The 20,546-nt window shown below is 44.3% G+C and overlaps 1 long non-coding RNA gene across 3 annotated transcripts in view; it reads left to right on the forward strand.

Moving 5' to 3' along the window:
- LOC127056841 (uncharacterized) overlaps positions 1-20,546 on the forward strand; it is a 58,054-nt gene that overhangs the window by 28,051 nt on the left and 9,457 nt on the right. For 2 of the 3 annotated variants that reach the window (XR_007775934.1, XR_007775935.1), the window contains one exon: positions 19,532-19,656. This is a non-coding gene — a long non-coding RNA (uncharacterized LOC127056841). Of the gene's footprint in view, positions 1-11,685; positions 12,010-19,531; positions 19,657-20,546 lie in introns of those variants that run through there. The other variant, XR_007775936.1, reaches the window with a different exon arrangement.

The following is a 20,546-nucleotide window of genomic DNA, read 5'->3' on the forward strand; positions in this document are numbered from 1 at the left end:
CTAGAACTGGTCCTGACTGAAGTCTGTGAAGTCTATTGTAATAATAATAATCATTAATCATAATAGACAGCAAACTCCAAATATTAAGGAATTAATTTTGTCTTAGTAGTAGATGAGCATTTTTCTTTCTGTTTATAAATGTATTCTTTTGTGTGTGGTGGTCTCTAACCATTTCAAAGGTAACCAAAACAATTCCGTTCAAATCATTCAGTTTCCTATCAAAATCAGGGGGAACTGGATCCAAAAAGTGAATCTGTTCTGCATGACAGGATGATTAGAAAAGGATGGTGAGGAGAAAAGAGGGTTAAAACTGCAGGCTGATTTAAGCAAATTCATTAAAAAGCTAGACACCCTAGCAATACTAAATGATTTAGAACTGCAACAAATGTTAATTTCTTAATATGTTCTAATGTCATAACTATAGAAGCCAGACACTGCCTGTCCCAATTCCCTTGCAATAGTCTGTTATTCCCTAATATAAAGCCTGTGTTCATTTATAAAACAACAAAATTGCCTTTTTTGGTTCGGTTGTTCCCTGAGAGGGCAGGAGTTCTTGGCTGTAACTAAAATGATATCTCAGAATTAAATATGTGGCTATATCAGCCACGTGCTATGAAAAGCATTTGGACTGCCTGGCACACTAAAAAAACCCTCTGCCTCAAGTGCAGACCATTCATATGCACAAAGCCACGGATATTCAAGGGAAGGAAACAGGATGTGAGGCACTGGCACTCCAGTCCGCCGCAGTTTTTCTCTGTATAAACCTAGAGTGCGGTGCCTCTGCTCATTGAAGAAAAGTAGTAGTTTTCCTCACCTCCAGTTTAATTACTCTCTGCTACTCAACCAATTAATACCATGGTCCATTCTGAGGTCAGAAATTGAACAAATGTTTCCGAGCTTGACCCCTCCCTACTTTCTTTGTGCCATCTGCCATTGCCATGACACTGAGCTTTGCTTTTCATGCTTCACTAGATTCACTGGATATGCAGGGTAATGGGGCTATTTTCCCCGCCTAGGTCTTTTTGGAAGGGAAATTAAAAAAATGAATGGATAAAACTGCTATGTGCCGCCCTTTTCATTTTCACTTCTTTTAAAGCCTTTTAGCATACAGTTTTCAGCAATTTAAAGGAAACTTGCCCTGAAAGAAAGAAACCAAAATCTGTCTTGTTTTTTTTTAAACAAAACCCATCACACAACACAAGCAGCTGCAGAGAATTTCTGTTCCAAATGGATGATGTAATGGGTTTTGTCAGCCAATGCTGTAACGAATAAAAACTGAGACCCTAAAATCATTCCAGCCTTTGATGAAACTCATACACTTTCTGGTGCAAGTGATCACTAAAATGAACTTTAGCTTGCAGTTGTATAGTGCGGTTCTTGATTTTAAGTGAAACTGAGATTAAAATACTCTAATCGGGTAACAACTAAAGCTGCTATGTCTTTCACTGTTTATCTGTTCAGCCAGTCTCACTGAGTGAAAGAGAAATCATGCATGCTATGCCATTTAACCAGAAATCTGCCACTGTTAACATTATGCATAAATATATTCTCATTCCATATTTCCTGGCATTGTAATACTTAGTATTGAGGCTTTTGTGTACTGTTATTACATTATTGAGGGGTGGAGAGAGAGGGATTGTGGTACCCAAATAAGCATTATAAAATATATAGACTAAAGAAGAGATAGTAAATGCAGAATGTTTAAAGTCTGTTTCTGGTTAAATGGCATAGAATGCACAAAGAGAGATATATACACATTCATGCAGAACAGGTGTGTGAAGTAAATAGAAAATATGGATGATTTATACATAAACCCTGTACTGTGTATCTATTTTGTTTTCAAATAAATCATTAAATATAAGCATGCTAGTCAGAGAAAATAGTCACTCACTGTTGAGTAGTAAATGTGGAGGTATATATATATTTATTCATTTTGGCATAGTTATATGATCATATTGTCAGCCTTAGGAGGTTAAGTATCCTAAAGTCTTCAGCATTTTGGTTATGTGCCAGCACTTTTCTGCATTACAAACAAGGTAGTTGTTGCTGGGGGTGTTTATAATCAGTCAGGAATCAAAAGCAAAATACTGGACTAGCCCAGTGGCCTGGTGCGGTAACGCTCTCCTGGGAGAAGCAGCCATTTTCCTAGTCTTAGTAGCTCGGCCAGCAGGGGTTCGTGTTACTTTGGAGGCAGCCACTCACACCCGCTGGAGATAAGAAATGTCTGTGATTGCTAAGTGGTAACCATGCCAGCTAATACCAGACATCAAAGGGAGCCCTCTGCCTCTGGAGGGATGGTGGTTGAGTACCTGAAGGATGAAGGGTTGGGAAGGGGAACAGTGGAGGCTTGAGATGAGTGGTGAATCAGGGAACAATGAGGCTTCAGGGAAGTGGAAGATCTCTTTGTGGGCAGAAGGAACTCTTTAAACATTGAAATACATGTAAGTTTGGTTTACATATTGACCAATGAATGTCCAGCATTAGTCAAGGAGTGAGCCAGCTGCCTTGTGCCAGAAAGCCAGTATACTGAAGGATGTAAGCCTCTGATTTTTCAAGGGGGTCATGTGTTTATTTCAGGACTCCTGCTATGAGCAGAAGCAAAACCCAGGGGTGATTGAGGTCCAGTCCCCATTTTCTGAATGTTTTGGGGGTAGATAAGTTTATCAGTGGTTCTAGTTCTGGCCCAGCTATGATTAGGAGCAAGCAGACAGACAGGCTGTGTGCAGCTTATTTAGTATCTCTCTTTCTCCTGTTTACATCAACAACCTCATAGCTCCTCTCCTCCACTCCAAGCCAATGCCACAGTAGCTATGGCTCCCCTCACAAGTTCTATCAGTGCAAAACTTCCCTCTGACATAGCAGTTCTACCTACATCGGGGAAATTTGCTTATTCAAGCTTCTGCTGTTTGGTTTTCCCAATGTGTCCCAGCAGTGCAGGCTCATTCATTTTTCATAACAAAACTCCTCATAGGGACCAGAAATGTAAAAGTGGCCTTCCCCACCTCCTCCCCAGCTGCACTGGTGAACTGTGTTTTGCAGTGGTAATTCACTATAAAATTACTTAATTGCTAACCAAATTATCCCCTCCTCCTTTGATGCAGAAAAGTTAAAAACCCAGTGGGATCTGTTTATATGGCAATATACCCCTTTCCCAATCCCACAGAAGTTCCTCCAAGAGGGGTCCACGGGCATTGACTTCCACTGGTTGGGAGAGGTTGAGACTGGGAACCTCCCTCCGCCCCCACAGGAAATTAGTGCTAACTATAGAGAGAGGATGCATGGTGTAGTGGTTGGAATGCTAGCCTGGGATTTGGCAAATCCAGCTTCCCTGCTTTGTCACAAACTTTCTGTGTAACTGTTGGCAAGTCACTCAGTCTGTTTTGCCTCAGTTCTCCATCTGTAAAATGTGAGTAACAACACTTCCCTTTCTCACAGGGGTCTTGTGAGGATAATATATTAAAGATTGTGAGGCACTTGCATATGGTAACAGGGCCATATAAGGATCTAAGATAAATAGAGAGACATCAGCATTAAGGCCTGAGTTCAGCAAGGCACTCACATTTAACCTTAAGCATGAATAGCCCTGTGACGGGTTAGACCCCCCTTTTGGGGTGCCACAGGATGTGCTGGGGTCCCACTGAGCCCACCTGTCCAACCAGCCTGGGTTTTCCTTGGCTTGTGCTGCTCTCAAGCCCCTTTCCAGCACACACACAGGTAGGGACACACCCAGCTGTATAATCACAGAGTCTGCAATTAGCTCTTTGTGGGATGGCTCAGCTAGGGGAATGCCCAGCTCTCCTGCGCACACACCCTCTGGAGTGTAAAGCCAACATTATATTGTTTTGCATTGTATAGAGATCTATATAGCGTAAGCTCATAAAAATCGCCCCCTCCTTCAATGTGGAGGGAGATATGCACAGCTCTTTCCCCCAGTTATGAATTGCACAAACTAGGTTTTGGAATAAACAACAAATATGTTTATTAATTACAAAAGGTAAATTTTAAGTGATAAGGGATAGCAAGCAGAACAAAGCAGATTACTGAGCAAATAAAACAACACACAACATAAGCTGAATTCACTAAAGAAACTGGTTACAAATAGTAATTTTTCACCCTAAATGTTGTTTTAGGCATGTTGCAGTGTTTCTGCAGCTTAGAGTTCCAGTTATGTCTCTTCCTAGGCTAGACCTCTATCTCAGCCTGGACTCAGCTCTTGCCTTTCCTCAGCTTAGTTCCTTTGTTTCTTCAGGTGCATTACGAATTCTTCCTTCTTGGGCAGGGAGGCAATGGTGGAGAGCCCTGATTGACTCACTTCCCAGCCTTAAATTGGATTAACGTAAAAATTTGTTTCCAGTGCAGAAATACCAGCAGTGTTCAAGGTGGTACTCTATACCAGGTGACATTATCACATGACCTTGCAGTGTTAAAGCCACCATGGGACAAGGTTTATTTGTAATGTCCACAGGAAAGAACTCCAGGAAGATGAGAGCCCAGCATCTTCAAAGATCCATTATATTGTCTTTCCTAATTGCCCACTCAGGCTGATTGCCTACTGTCTGGCGGGCATTCCCCAAGTGCACATACGGTTGTAATTGTTACATAGTCAATATTCCTATCTTACAAATTGATACATGCACACATTCAGCAAATCATAACCTTTCCAATGATACCTCACATGACCCACCTCACAGAAAACATATCTTAGTTATGCCATATTCATATTACAACAATATTTTTACGAAGAACATGAGGTGCAGTGTCACAAGCCCCATTGACTTCCATGCTTAAAGTTTAGCCTGTGTGTAAATGTTTTGCTGAACTGGGGCCTATATTTCCTTCAGCGATGTGGAAATTCCACTGAGAGAAATACCGAGGAGGTAGCAGCTGCTTGGGGAGCCCCTGGCGGCGCAACTCCTCCAAGAGTCCTGCTACCAAGGATTGAAGAGGAAATAGGGGGAGCCATGTAACTGACCTCAGCAGAACCTCTGAGATCTGTTGGTTTTGGAGGCTGACTCCTTCCCTCACCTGTTTCTGACATGTGTTGAGGAGCAAACTGCACAGACCTTATGAAAGAATGTGAAGGAATCTCCCCATGTGCAAACTCACTGAGATTCTTGGCTACTACATGGAAGGAGGCCCCACAGGGAAGGTTATGGTTCTTTACACTTATTAGAGCACAACATATACTATAATTAAATTCAAAATGCAACACAATGAAAATTAGGCAGAGGGAATGTTTAACATTATTACCACTCCTCTGACTAGCTCACACTGATTAGCTATACAAACCTATATCATCATCGCTCGCTTGGATAGTAAAAGGCAGAGTGAGTGAGTGAATAGGCACAACCCCTTTGCCAGGCATGAACCTCACAGACAGGCAGCCTGTATCTCTGTTCTTCAAGCAGCACTATAGCTTACATTTCCATGTCTATGTGGCTGTTAGGCAAATAATTATGCAGTCCCTTTGCTACTGACTGAATCTTTTCCCTCTGAGCGTGCCCAGAAACCTTCAGTGTGTTCTTATGTAAAACTAAGTCTAAGCTTTAACCAAGTTCAAAGCAACAGCTAACTGACTCTAGTGGCTCAACATTTCCTTGGCTTCCTTGTCACAGTGATAACAGCATCTGTTAGAGTCACATGACATCAATGATAGGATCTGCCAAATATCTGCATTTCTTCTCACAGCAGGGTCATAAAGCACCGTACACTAAGCACACTGGTGTTTTCTGGAACCCTAATTGATGGAGTTCAACTTGTACACTTTATTTAACCAATAAAAACCTTAGCTAAGGAGCACTAGCCCCATCTAACTGCACCAAGTAGCAGCACAGCATTTTCCGCCCCCATGTAGGAAACCTCAAAAGAGTCCAACATCAAAAGCCAAAGGAAACAGAATACTGCTACCCTTGCCCCTTCTTTTGTTCAGCCTTTTCATTATATTCCAGGCAAACACTGAAAAGAGAGGGACTGGAGTGAGCGATGTTAGATGGCTGAATCTCAGGTGAGAAATTACAGCTTCCTCTTTTAGTGCTCAATACAAGTTGTACAATTATAGTTACAAAAAGAGAGAAAAAAATAAGTCTCTTTAGCCCACACCTCACACGATTTCTTCAATGACAACAAATTCCTTCAGAGCCTGGCTCTTCACTGCCTTGCACCACACATATTCATTGACACCTGTGCAACTTTATTTCTCAACTCTATTTCTCGTTTATACAGGGTCTGAGGTGCCCACAATTCTTCACTACTCCTCCTGGTCTATGACATGGGTTCATAGATCTTGGAGTTGTGATGCCACTGGCCCTGAGAGGTTGAATTAGGACAGACAAGCCCAATCAACCAATTAAGCAGTAAACAGGGGAGAGATTTACGCTATGAGGAGGCAGCTAATTGGAAGCAAGGTCACCTGTGAGGGAACAGGTGGGATTTACATAAACCCAAGAGACTGGCAACAGAGAAAGGTTGAAGAGTGGTAGTCACTCTCTCTGAGGGATAGGAATCACTGAGAACTAGGTGAGAGGGTCTGACTAGGAAGAGGGGAAGCATGATAGGCAGTAGTCCAGTGGCAAGAGCAGTAAGGGGAAGGAAGCTGCACACCTTCACTGCTTGGTAAAGGGCCCTGGACTAGAACCCAGAGTTCTAGAAGGCAGGCCTGGGTACCCCCACCAACCAGTGCCAAATGGTACTACCAGGGGCAGTGAACTAGCAGACTGTCTGAGTCACAGCAGGAGTCAGGGTAGTGGGCGTGAGGACTGTTGAATACTGCTTATCCAGAGAAACTTGCAAAGTATCCTATCTTGGAAGGGGAAAACACTTAGTGACCTGGCCAGTCGGTTGAGACACACAGAGGAAGCAGCACCTGCTGGAGCAAGACAGTGGGGTGCAGACAGAGAGGGATGAAGTCCAACTGCTGGAAAGGGGTGTTGGCCAAGCAGAGCTAATCCCCAGAATTGCCCAAAGGGGGCATCACCTAACAGTAAGCAGAGCACTCTGTGACACAGTTCCAATCCTTTTCCCTTCAAACTTCTCTTGACACACTTTCCATTATATCCTCAGTCTTACAAATGCTGTTTTGCTGTCCTCTTCCACCCATGCTTTCTTTGCTGGTCATTGACACCTGTGCAAGTTGGGTGTAAAATGCTATCAGTGTATGGAAAAGCAATATAAATTTGGAATGTGACATACAGTATAACATCAGAGTTACGGACACCTTGGGAATGGAGGTTGTCCATAACTCTGAGATGTTCATAACTGTAAACAAAGTGCAGTTAGGGCTCCAGATCCAGCAGCTAACACTCCAAGCAATCCCTAGGCACAGAGGCGTCCAGGGAAGTTCTAGGCACTGCCCTCGCCTTGAGCGCCGGCTCCACAGCTCCCATTGGCCAGGGACCGTGGCCAATGGGAGCTGCAGGGATGGCACCTATGGATGTGGGCAGTGCACACCGTGCAGATCCACCATCGCATCTCTGCCTAGGGGCTGGACATGCCGGCCACTTTCCGGAGCAGTGTGGAGCCAGGGCAGGCAGGGAGACTGTCTTAGCCCCGTGGCTCCACCGACTAGGAGCTACCTGAGGTAAACGCCGCCTAGGCGGAGCCCACACCCTGAACTCCCTGCCCCAGGTCAGAACCCCCTCTCACATCCTGACTTCCTCCCAGACCCCACACCCAACCTTCTGCCTAAGCCCTGAGCCCCACCCCCCAAGCCTGCAGCATGCACCCCTTCCTACACCCCAATCTCTTGTCCTAGCCCTGAGCACGCCCCCACACTCCAAACCCCCCAGCCCCAGCCTAGAGCCCACACCCCCAGCCAAAGCCCACACTCCCACTTATGCACTTATGTTTTCAAAAGTAATATCTAACATCAATGGCATAGCTTGTACAGCTAGGTAAGAAATGAAAATGTTTGAAATAACATTTGCATTCCTTGGTTTGTTTTTTCTCCCTCAAGAGAGTATAAGATCATAGGTTGTGCAACTGCTTGGCTGGCTAGAGAAAGATAAGTGAATGCCATTAACTCTACAGTATGTGACAGACCCGGACCAGTGGGGTACAGGAGTCTGGTCCTATTGGTATCCAGGGGGGGTGGGCGGGCGAAGCCCACCCACTTCTAATGGACCTCCCCCCAGCCTAAGTGGAGGACCCACAGGTCTGGGACACCAAGTAATTCCGTGGGACAACTAATGAAAAAACAGGATCAGGAGTGAGTTCAGAGGGCTAAACGATAGGAACCTGATGGGGACACCGAGCAGGGAACCCTGGACAACGCCCACTGCTCCTCGAAGGCGTCAAGGGAGCCAGTGGACTCTGCCCAGAGGAACTCTGCCCGGATGTGTGAACAGACGGAGGAACGGAAATAGACCCTACAGTCACAGGAAATCCCGTCAGCCAACCTCCTCTCCCTGGTGTTGTAGATGGCTAGTTTGGCTAGGGCTAAGAGGAGGTTAATAAGGAGATCCCGCGACTTCATGGGGCCACGGATAGGGAGTGCATAGATGAACAGGTCAGGGGAAAAGTGCAACCAAAAACGCAATAGGAGGTCCAAGAGGAGCCGAAACAGGGGCTGCAACCTGGCGCACTCTAAATAAATGTGCGCCAGGGTCTCCTTCACGCCACAAAAAGGGCAGGTGTTGGGGACAGGGGTGAACCGCGCCAAGTACACGCCCGTGCTCACGGCCCCGTGAAGAAGCCACCAACTTACATCCCCGGCCGGCCTCGGGACCAGGGCAGAGTATAAGCTGGCCAACCAGGGCTTCTCACCCTTGAGAGGTGGCAGGAGGTCCCGCCATTTGGTATCGGGGTGGGACGCGAGGGTGAGGTAGTGGAGAGTGTGGAGCACGAGCGTGTACAGATGTTTCCATAGCGCGGCCTGGAACAGAACCAGCTGCAGATCGTGCAGCCGGCTCGCAGTGAAAGGGTGAGGGGGCCGATTGGGTCCATGGGGCAGGGGCCCTATAAAAATGTCCATGGGGCCTGGGGTGGAGGGTGGGCGGGGCGTGCCCTCTCGCAGGACCCGGTCGAGGTAAGCCCAAGCAGCAGGCAGTAAAGCGGCCTTCACCTCCTGAAGTACGCGCCGGGGAGTACGAGGTCTGGAGAGCCCCATGCGCTAAGCGAGCTTCAGGGGATCCAGCCAGTCTCCCCAGTCGTAGTCCAGGAGGTCTCCGACTCTGGTGACTCCTGCCAAGACCAGCCACCGGCGCACCACGGGGGACTCTGCCACCTGTACATGAAGCTGGGGATTGTGTAGCAGGGACTCCGTGAGGAGATCGGCCCCCACGGTGGCCGCCACGGACCTGGTCATTGAAAAGAGCTTCCAGGTCCGGAGAAGGTCTTGGTAGAAGACCAGCAGCCGGAGAGGTCTTGCGGAAGACCTCTCGGACTGAGGTAAAAGAGCTGCCGGTTGTATCGGAGCCCTCGGAAGCGGCGGAGGAAGGCGTGCGCCAATACGCTCCACGCCGGACTACCTGCACCATACAGGAGCCTCTGCAGGGCCTGGAGGTGGAAGTCATGGACCTGAGTGCATAGGCACTGTAGGCCCTGCCCCACCTCCTCCAGGTACAGGAGTCTGATAGAGGGCAAATATACTGGTCACTGGATGAGTAGTTTTCTGTGTGTGTGTAGCTGGGAGCAAGAGGCACAAGGAGCAGTGAGGGTGTGGGTGTGCTGCTGGAGGACTAAGAAGTACAAGCGTTATCAGACACCAGAAGGAAGGTCCTGTGGTGAGGATAAAGAAGGTGTTTGGAGAAGACCATGGGGAAGTAGCCCAGGGAGTTGTAGCTGCCATGTAGCTGTTACAGGAGGCACTATAGACAGCTGCAATCCACAGGGCCCTGGGCTGGAACCTGGAGTAGACAGTGGGCCCAGGTTCCCCCCAAACCTCCCAACTCCTGATCAGACACAAGAGGAGTTGACCCAGACTGTGGGGAAGATCACTGAGGTGAGCAAATCTGCCAATAAGCGCAGGCCCCACCAAGATAGAGGAGGAATTTTGTCACATCTGGCAAATACAATCTTCCTAATTGTTTGAGGTACTGTCGCCCTCCAGTGGAACTTCACTATCCCACTCAAAACCAATATCTGATCCCGTACTGAGGTGTGTTACCTTTACACATGTCCTTTTTTGAATGTTGCTGTTGACATTTATCATAAGGAGGTTTTATCTTGCAAAAATATCTGAAGTTCTGAGGCTTATGTATATAAACTATAAATGTCCTGTTCTCTTATTTAGTCTTTTGCACTAGCATGTCCCCCAAAAGTTGCACCACTCCATGGGCATCCACCACCAGAGTGAGAAAATAGAAGTTTGCATTATTAGCCTGGTCTCTAATTTAACAGAGAAGGATACTCTGCAGTGTACTTTTTTCTCATTAGACTGAGAGGGATCATGCAAACTGCTGTAGGCTTGTGGAATTTGGAAATAAATTCGAGAAATTCTCTGCTCACTTCCATCAGGCAGATCTACTGAGAACAATAGGATGGGACTAGAACTTTAAGAGTAATATCAGCACTATAAATCCTTATGGCCAAGAATCACAACAGCGGAGTAGGAACTTGGATATGTGACTAAAAAATGATGCAAGTAGAAGATTTTTCAGTTCCTATGGCACTTAAATTCTCTATGAAATCGATCAATTTCAAACAGGTGGGGTTCCCTACATCTAAACAGTAGGCTTACCAGAGTACTGGCTCAGAGAACGTAAATTAAAGCTGGGCACAAAATAGCGGGGGGTACTTTCCCTGGAAATTTTCAACTGAACAAACTGAATTTCTTTGAGTAATGCAGACACTTCCTGCATAATAATAATAAAATAAAATAAAATAAAGTTTTTAAATGAAAAAAAATTTTCTGTCAAAAACCAAATTATGATGGAAATTTTTCAGTCAACCTTAATGTAAATCAGTCTGTAAGAAGAAGGGACAAGCATTCAGGCAATTGTACAGCACCAGTGAAATATCTGGAAACAGCCCCCTTCTATAAGCAGATGGGGAACTGATAGGAAAGAGTATTAGTGAAAATTATAATATAGCCTGGGGTGCAGGGGCCCAAAGGAAAATATTTATAAGAATTCAAATGTTGGTTGGGTAAAGAGTCTGTCTTCTCCCTTGTACACAGAGGCAAAGGCCAAGTACAAGCCATCCTTGCACTGTCCTGAGCATCAGAACTGGTACAGGCTAGTAGAGCTGCTATTAGTCCACCTCTCTAGTGTGTCTCACTGAACCACAATACTTCTGTGCTGAGGTAGTTTGTCTTTGCACTGCCACTTACTGTGAGTTTTCTCCGATTGGGATAATGTAGTTCACCAAAAGTAACAGAAACCCAAATACTGAGTGGGATTAGGGTTATTATAAATTGGGATTGGGCTAAAGACAATAAAGGAAACATTGCACAAGATGGGATGAACTACAAAAACTATTTAAAGCACAAAATCAATGAGGCCCAGCCCAGGAAAGACAGGCCTCCAAAACTTGGCTTGGGTAATACATTAACAGGAACATTAGAGATTACTGAAATAATTAACTGAGTGTTATGCCTCAGAGGCCACAAATGCTGATGGAGAACAGATGACTAAATAAACATTTTCCCATAAGAAGGAGGAAAAATACTGGAAGAAGCCAGGGAAGAAATCAGGAAACCAGAAAGCTCTGTGATCACTGACAGAACCCAGACAAGACTTCTCTCAGAAACCAGACTGAACAGGGCAGGCGATGGAGGGAGTCAGAGAGAGAGACATTTTATTAAAAAAATCACTGGAAACTGCTCACAGATTACAAACTTGAGAAAGGCTGGTGGTTAAATAGCGAAGGAGTAAAGTGAGACTAGTTATTGGCCCAAGAACTCTGCCAATTAAGACACATGATCTCTGTAGGTGAAGTTCTAATGTTAATGTGGGGAACACAAATGAAAGCTGGATGCAGCAGGATACCCAGATGAGGGCAGGGCACCTAACATGCCTGGATATTGTGTGTATGTAAGTAATTCTAATGGTGGTACAACTCCTGTGCATAAAGGTAAGCAATTCTTGTAGAATATGTTGCAGTCAAAGCCTGCTCTACTGTGATCCTAGTCTTGCTGTCACGTTCTCACAGATAAACAGTTGCTTTCACTACTTGCTCTTTGTGCCCCCCAGCTAGAGGCGAATTACTGTTTTGTGGTGTAGCCCTAAAGTTTAATCTGCTTGCTTGCATAGATATATCTTTTCTTATAAATTTGAGTATTTGATGTAATAGGTTTATAGATTTATATTAAAAATAAGTTTGGCTGTAATGCAAGAGACCTGCAGGCCAAAACCCTGTATGTTAAGCTAAGGCAGAGTTAGCATATTTTGGGACACTTTTCCTAGGAAAGTAAAGATGACCTATATTTGTTAACCAAATAGATAAAACACCTACGCAGATGTCTAGAGACCTTTACCTAAACCAATAGACAATGAAGGATGGCAAAGGGGATTTTTGAACGTTGTACCCACAGACTTAACAAGTACACCACAAGTGCGTGCATACCTGTCATCCATACGCACATACATACTAGCCTATGGGGTAAGTGTACCCTAACACTTCTGTGTGGGAAGGATGAAATTTGGGCATAAGACGAAGGATTTCTGACCAATGCCCTATAAAAAGGCGATTCATCTCGCTATTTGAGAGGCAATCTATCTTCATTGTCTCCATCTTCAACAACGTATCAATGCTACTCATCTACGATGGCTATTAACTATTAATAGGCTGTACTTTGTTTCTTTTCAAACTTTAAGCTTTAGGGGACTAGGCTAAGCTTGGTTTCCCTACATTTTATTTCAGTTTAAGGTTTATTGAGTTTAGTTAGAGAGTAAACAGCTTTAACAACTCTGCATTAGCTTCCTTTGCTAGAGGCGTGAAGTCGGAACTGCTAGAGGTGTGGTTCTGTATCTTCCAACACCAGGTTATTAAAACAGAGTCTGAGTATTAACCAAAGTTTGCAGCACATAATATTGTATTATCATATGTATCTCTTGAATAACAGTAATACAGTTGTAACTCTAAAAAAAGAACAGGAGTACTTGTGGCACCTTAGAGACTAACAAATTTATTTCAGCATGAGCTTTCGTGGGCTACAGCTCACTTCTTCGGATGCATAGAGTAGAACACACAGACAGAAGATATTTATGCATACAGAGAACACGAAAAGGTGGAAGTACCCACTATTGATTGAACTCTTACAGTTGGTGTGGGTACTTCCACCTTTTCATGTTCTCTGTATGTATAAATATCTTGTGTGTGTTCCACTCTGTGCATCCAAAGAAGTGAGCTGTAACCCACGAAAGCTCATGCTGAAATAAATTTGTTAGTCTCTAAGGTGCCACAAGTACTCCTGTTCTTTTTGCGGAAACAGACTAACACGGCTGCTACTCTGAAAATTGTAACTCTATAATTCTAACTGTTTTTTACCATTTGCTTACTATTTCATTGATTTTAATAAAAGGTCTTAGTGTGAGCTTCCTATCATACCCCTGAAGGTCCTTTTATAAACTCCGTGAAGCCTGATTCAGGATGAACTTTATCTTCTGATCAAACAAATTGGTGAACCTAAACCCATACTAATTAACACCATAATAATAATTATTAATATATTAAAATTAATTACAATTAAATTAAGTGGATAAATTAAATCAACACTACTAACACATCCCAAATCAGGCTACAGTGGGGCCCTGGGCAAGGACAAGTGGGGGCCACTCACCACCTCTTCCACTTGCAGTACCCACCTCCCCATCCGTCCCTGCTCCTGCCAGGGAAATGGGGTTGGGGCACAGGGGCTTGCCCTGCTCTACCTGCCTGGTGCTAGTGCCAGGGAGCAGGGCACAGGGCTACCAATTTTTCCATGTCCCCCAATTGCCCCGTCAGCCCAGTGGCTAATCCGCCACTGCCCCCAGCCCAACATCATACTTACCCACTTACTTTCTCCTGCTAACTATGTGCAGGAGAATTGGTGCTCAACATCAGTTAATAGATCTTAAAACAAAAGGAACTAGGGGTTTGCCATGAGAAATGGACTTTCAAAATTATATTATTACACTTGCTACTGTGCACTGAGCCTCTGTGCACTGAATACCATTGGGCTCGTTACCTGCAAATGAACCTTGCTACAGTAACTTCTTGGTCACCTGAAAATCTACATTTCCCTTACAAATCAGAACTTAGTCCAAGTTACAAAGATCAGATCCAGATATGAACCTTTCCAAAGTTCAGAAGTATTTGGATGAAGATTCTGATTTGATCAGTTCTAGAGAAAGTGGCCAGTTGTAGGGTTTGGATCTGAACTCAAGCTTTCCCAAAGTTTTATGGTCCTGTGATCCAAAATACAGGAGCCCTATTTTCTACATCTGTAAAAACAGGGAGACTAATGGCATGTCTATATGGGAATTTAGTGCATGGCAAGCTAGGTTGTAAATCTATAACACTAACCTGGCACACACAAAGTTCCATAGCAGTAGATCGAAGTGCACAATGGACCCAGTGTGCAGCAGCAGAGTCCACATGGTCACTTAGCGTGCATGGTGTTAGTGCACTGTAGATTTATACCCCAGCTTGCCATGCACTAAATTGCCACGTAGAGGAGACCTAACGCTTTGTAAAGCACTGAGCTTTATGGATGAAAAGCACTATCTAAGTGATGAGTATTATTATTCATTTAAACTATATTAAAGTTTTGTACCATCGGACAAGGATATTCAAATATGTATCATCAGTTCCTTCTTAACATGAAACAGAGATCTAAGACCAGAACGGTTCAAAATGAGGCCTATTGACACTGTAGATTGTAACTGGCTAGTCTCGCAAATATGTACATTAATCACGGAGTTGGTAAAACAAAGGTTATTCATTTGCTCTCCTGTAGTAGCTCTAAGGTAAATTGTACTTTCATCTGTTTAAACATTTATTTAGATAATTTTTAACGTGTATAATTTATTCCATACATTGTAAAACGTATATGGAGCAATTGCTGTTGGTAGTGTAAAGTTTATTTGATTTTTTTCAAACATATCAAATAAATTTTGAGATTCATCTTGATTTATCATCTAAATTGTAATGAAATCCCTGATTTAACCTCATTAAAATCAATGGAAAGACTCCCATTGGCTTCAGCAGGAATTCATTCAGACTCTTAGGGCTTGCCTATGCAAACATTTCATCACTGCAAGTTGGGGTGTAAATTTACCTCACATTAGCGTGCCACGGACTAATTGTCCATGTGCACCCTGCTGGCACCCATTAACCAACTGCTAATGCATGTCAGCAAGGTACACACAGTCCGTGGCAGGCTTGTGCGAGGTAGATTCACATCCCAGCATGCTATGAACTAAATGTTTGCATAGACAAGCTGTAGACAATTTTCATTGTCTTCATCAGCAGCCTTGTGGTTCCCTAAATAAATATGAAGACAGACAGCTTTTAGACATTGATGTGGGTCACAAAATCCTTATTAAATGGTTACTTCTAAGTATCCCAGGTATTATAGAGTATTTTCAAAATTCCACAAAGGGTCAAATGCACTGGGCTTAGCTGCTTGACAAAGGCCAGTACAATATGATCCATTCAACATAAATGAAGCTAGGAACTGAATACAGGCCAAATTATCTTTATGAAAAAATGTATTTTTCTAACTACCAGAACACCAAAATTTCCAGTGCTTTCTGGGCTGAGTTAGAGGTAGCTTTTCTCCTGGTATTTCAGGACAGGACCTCCATTTCCAGCCATGTTTTACATCAAGAAGGACCTGATGTCATGTAAAACTGAGTTTCCAGCCTCCTGTAATTACAAGTGTAAATGCTATTATTTAGACATCTGGCTACCTGACCTGCATGTACAAATCAAGTAGCTGGATCAGGACCAGTGCAACCATTTAGGCGACCTAGGTGGTTGCCTACGGTGCTAGGATTTGGGGGGCGGCATTTTCTTCTACAGCTACTGTGGCGGCCGGATCTTCGGCTGTACTGGTCACCACCGGCATTTAGGCGGAGGGAGCTGGGGCAGGAAAGCGCGGGGAAAGCCGCCTACAGCAAGTAAGGGAGGGGCGGCATGCATGGGAACTCCCCGCCCCAGCTCACCCCTACCCCGCCTCCTCGCCGAGCACACTGTGGCTGTTTCACTTCTCCCGCCTCCCAGGCTTGCGGTGCCTAAGTTGATTGGCGCCGCAAGCCTGGGAGGCGGAAGAAGTGAAGTGACAATGGCGTGCTCGGAGTGGAGGCGGAGCAGGGGTGAGCTGGGGCAGGGAGGGTACTTGAGGGTGAGGGTGAGGGTGGGGAGCTGCCATGGGGGGGGTGCATCAGGGTGGAGGGGAGGAGCTGCCGTGGGGGGCGGCGCCTCAGGGTGGAGGTGGGGAGCCTCAGGGCAGGGGCTTGGGGACGGGGGAGGGCGCAAGGTGGAAGTTTCACCTAAGGTGTGAAACATCCTTGCACCGGCCCTGAGCTGGATTCCTACATTCTTGGGTTTGTATCCGCAGTTAACTGTGGGCACAAAACTGGAGGTTAGGTTGAGGTTCCTTTAAAAATCAACCCTGAAAGGTCTAGCAATTAGAGTGAATCTCTGCAGGTTTGCCCCTGCAATTAATTTGAAGCCAGATTGATGACCAGTAAAGTTATTTAGCCATTAATACAGAGATATCCCAGACTGTTCTATTCTATCTTGTTCTGTATAGGTTCTTATACTGCGCTCCTCACCATAGTATGCGAGTGCCTTCCAGTTTCACATTGAGCAACTTGACTACATATCAGTCACATGCATGTGCAGTGGAAGCTGTGCAGCGGAGTCCCTTGTTTTGGGAGAGTCTGGGTGGGGGAGGGAGATTTTAAAAAAAACGTGTATGTGTTGCTATATATTTATAATTTTCACTGAGGCACAATACTTCCATGAAGAGGTGGTTTGTCTCTGCACAGCCACTTACTGTGAGTGTTCTTGTACTGAAACAATGTAGTTCATAGACAGTGAGGAGAAGAGCAATACTGAGTGGGGTCAGGGTAACTGTAGCTAGGGATAAAAACCTTAAGAAGAACAAGTTAACAGAAATGGAAATAGTGCATAAAACGTTGAGGTGGCCTACGAAAATTACAGCTGGACACCTCATCAGGCAGAAAGGGGACTTGAACTTGTGGTTTTTTGCATCCTAGGTGAGTGCACTAATCACTTGGCTGTAAGAAAGGAGCTCCCCTCTTTTGTGTGGAGTTAGGTGTCCTCTAAGAATGCCTACTAGATTGGGCCCTACACAGGAGACAGGGAGTGAACCTCTGCCTTTCCATGGTTCATGGATTGCTCCTTGGGGCTTAGGCAGGCAATAGGTACCTAGAGGGAGGCAGCAGTGCTTATGCTCAGAGGCAAGAACTTAGGCACCTTGGTAACTATTACTGCGAAAATGTAGGCACTGAGCAAATTTAGGCACCTGTGGGGATAGGCAGCAGCCAAACAGCAGTTTTGTGGATCACAGTGACACCTAAAAACAATATGAGTGTTAGGTGCCTCAGTACCTTTGTGGAGCCATTCCTGGGACCTTGATCTTGATTCAAAATTCTGTGGGATATCCATGTGGAGAGGAGAGGACAGGGGTGATGTGTTCATGGGATCCTCTGTTGTTGAGGAGATGTGCTGCAGCATTCTGTACTAGTTGGAGTTTCCTAAGTGTTGAAAGCTTCATGCCCAGGTGTATTACATTGCTATGATCTATCTGAGAAGTGACAAAGGTGTGGGTAACAGAGACCATGTTATCATCATCAGCCTATAAAAGGAGCAGAGTGTGTGGTTTAGAGGACTGAGTGTGGTGGTGCAAACAGGACTACCTCAGTTTTCATCCCAGTTCTGCTAGTGATTCCCTGTACTGGGCAAGTCATTTAGAATGGAATTTTTCAGAAGTGCCTAAGTGACTTAGGAGCACATGGCCCATTTCAACTTGTATAGGGAACATCAATGGGTGTTGTGCTTCTAAGATAATTAGGTGATTTAGCAAATCCCACCCTGTCTCATATTCTCCATCTGTAAATTGAGGATAATAATAATTATCCTCACATAGCTCAAATGAATCTGTCACAGGCTGACTGGCCCTTTGAGCAGGGTAACCAGATGTCCTGACTTTTATAGGGACAGTCCTGATATTTGGGGCTTGTTCTTATATAGGGTCCTATTACACTCCCCCGCCCTTCCTCCTATCCTGATTTTTCACACTTGATATCTGGTCACCCTACCTTTGAGGCAAGTTAAGCTCAGCCTGACTTGCCATGATCAGCTAACCAATCCCTAGCTGATCCTGACTGTCTGAGGATCAGATGACTCAATTCAATTATCAGGCACAGCTGAGGAAGAGTTGGGTAACTTCCATAAAGGACTGGAAAAGTTCTGGGAAAGTAGCCCTGCAGGTCAGTGGTTTGAGTAAGAGGTGGACCTTCAGGAAGAAACTGGAGGGTCAGCGCTCTACAAGTGAGTGGAGTGGAAGTGCACCTCAAGACAGGTGGAAGATGCTTTTATTTTATGCTGTTTGTACTAGAGGCTGCTACTAGAGAGGGCTTCCTTGTGGGATGGTAGGCCTGTTGCAGGACTACTGTTGGGACTAAGAGGGAAACAGAAGTGAAGCCATGACTGCTCCATGCCACAGCAGGCAGGGAGTGGGTGCTTTCCTAGGCGCTTAGGAGTATTCATTACTTATTCTTATACAATACTTTGAAGATATAAAGCACAGTACTATTCACAGAAACTGAAGTAAGTGTTCATCCATTTCATATCACCCATTTAAAGGAACAGCTCCTCATTCAGCCCAATCAAGGGGCATTTTGGTTATTTTTTTTTTTTAAGAACTAACACCAAAACTGCATGCCCGATAGATATATCTTATTGGTGTAGCATAAAACTAGTTCATGGCCAAAAATACATACTGTACAAGGTGCCCAAAAAGTCATGCTACTTCTAGCTGCCAAACAAGAGGCTTTATGTCATACAAAAGACACTGGTTGAATCTTGCAACAGAACAAATGGACTGTAAAAGAAAAAACACTCCGCAGCTGTCTGAGGATTTTTCTGTTATTTCCAACCCTCTGAACCTCATTTAAAAGAGAGAGGAAGTCATCTGTGATAAAGTATGACCATGAAACACAAATAAGTATTGCAGGGAAAATCCTATATGTACCATCTGACTGTATAGAATGAGGAAAGGGAAGTGACCCCACTCACAGTCCATGCTATGGCAGCAGAAAGGCTGATTCAGTGGGGAGAATCAGATCAAGAGACAAATAAAATCCTGGTTCAAGTGAGTAGATGCTGCTGTACCTTACATATTTATACTGACCCATTAAATATAGCCCTTTTTGTGGTATTTTGATGAGCAATGTGGGGGATACAAAATTCCTATTAATGAAAATGGTGAAGTGAATAGAGAGCAATGTTAAAAGTAAACCCAGGGATGTAAGACCCAGAAAGCCAGTACCCCTGTTGCCGCCTGCAGCATATGAAGTATTTTAGATTTTCTTACTGGCAGTGTTTTGGTGGTTGTGCCTGATTATTACTTGTATTACAGAACTGCTTAGGGGCCCCAGCCATAGACCAGGACTCCACTGTGCTAGATGCTGTATAAAGACAGAACAAAGAGATGGTCCCTGCCCTGATATGGCTGCAATCCAAGTATAAGAACAGAGACAAAAGGTAGGTGCAACCAGCAGATGGGAAGCATAAGAACATCATGTGTCAGTACTGGTCAACAAGGTAAGGCGAGGTCACAGTACACCAGCTGCCTAGCCATTACCAAGTTTTTTGTCAATATCACAGTAGGGGTGGGGGAAGTAGGTGTAATTCCACCAGTCTCAGATAAATGGTTCCTCTTAAAGAACAGAACCTGTACCATTTAAACAGGCAATCCTAGTTGGGAGTCTTACACTGTATAGCTGTTCAATGTTCATTAGGTAGCAGATATTTTAAAATAATATCTTGGAGCCTGATCCAAAGGCCATTGAAATAAATGGACAAATGGGTTTCTATTTACTTCAACGGGCATTGGATATTCTTGTCCTTAACATTATTCTCCATCAACACATTTGGTGAACTTGAGGTTGTTACCTTTCCCAGGCCTTTTCTGGGGGTGATTAATTGGGGAACTTGGTTGGAGTAATATTATTTGGAGTTGGGAAGTTGTAGGTGGCCTTTATTAAGATCTAGTGTGTTAGCTTTGTTTGGGCACCCTACTTTCTTAATATATGAAAGAAGCCTCTTTTATAAAAAACCTAGAGTATAAGTGAGGCACGGTAAATAAATGCAAATGACTAAATAAATGTTACCATGGTTACATGATTATCAATTACTGTGATCCCTCCATGGCCATAAAATATTGACTAAAGAGCTTGACATTACAAAAGTTTAAATGCTGATGTCTTTATAGAGATCCTACAGGATCAAGTTTTCTGCCTTGCCACTGTAGTAATTACAACTGATTATCAGGACTAGGGGGAATGAAAGAACAAAGAAATCTATCTGCCCATTGTGTTTATAAATGAAAATTGTCTTTACATATAAGAACGCTACCTTGTAGTTGGACTATA

This window comes from Gopherus flavomarginatus, chromosome 8 (assembly GCF_025201925.1).
Source record: "Gopherus flavomarginatus isolate rGopFla2 chromosome 8, rGopFla2.mat.asm, whole genome shotgun sequence".
Taxonomy (NCBI): Eukaryota; Metazoa; Chordata; order Testudines; family Testudinidae; genus Gopherus; species Gopherus flavomarginatus.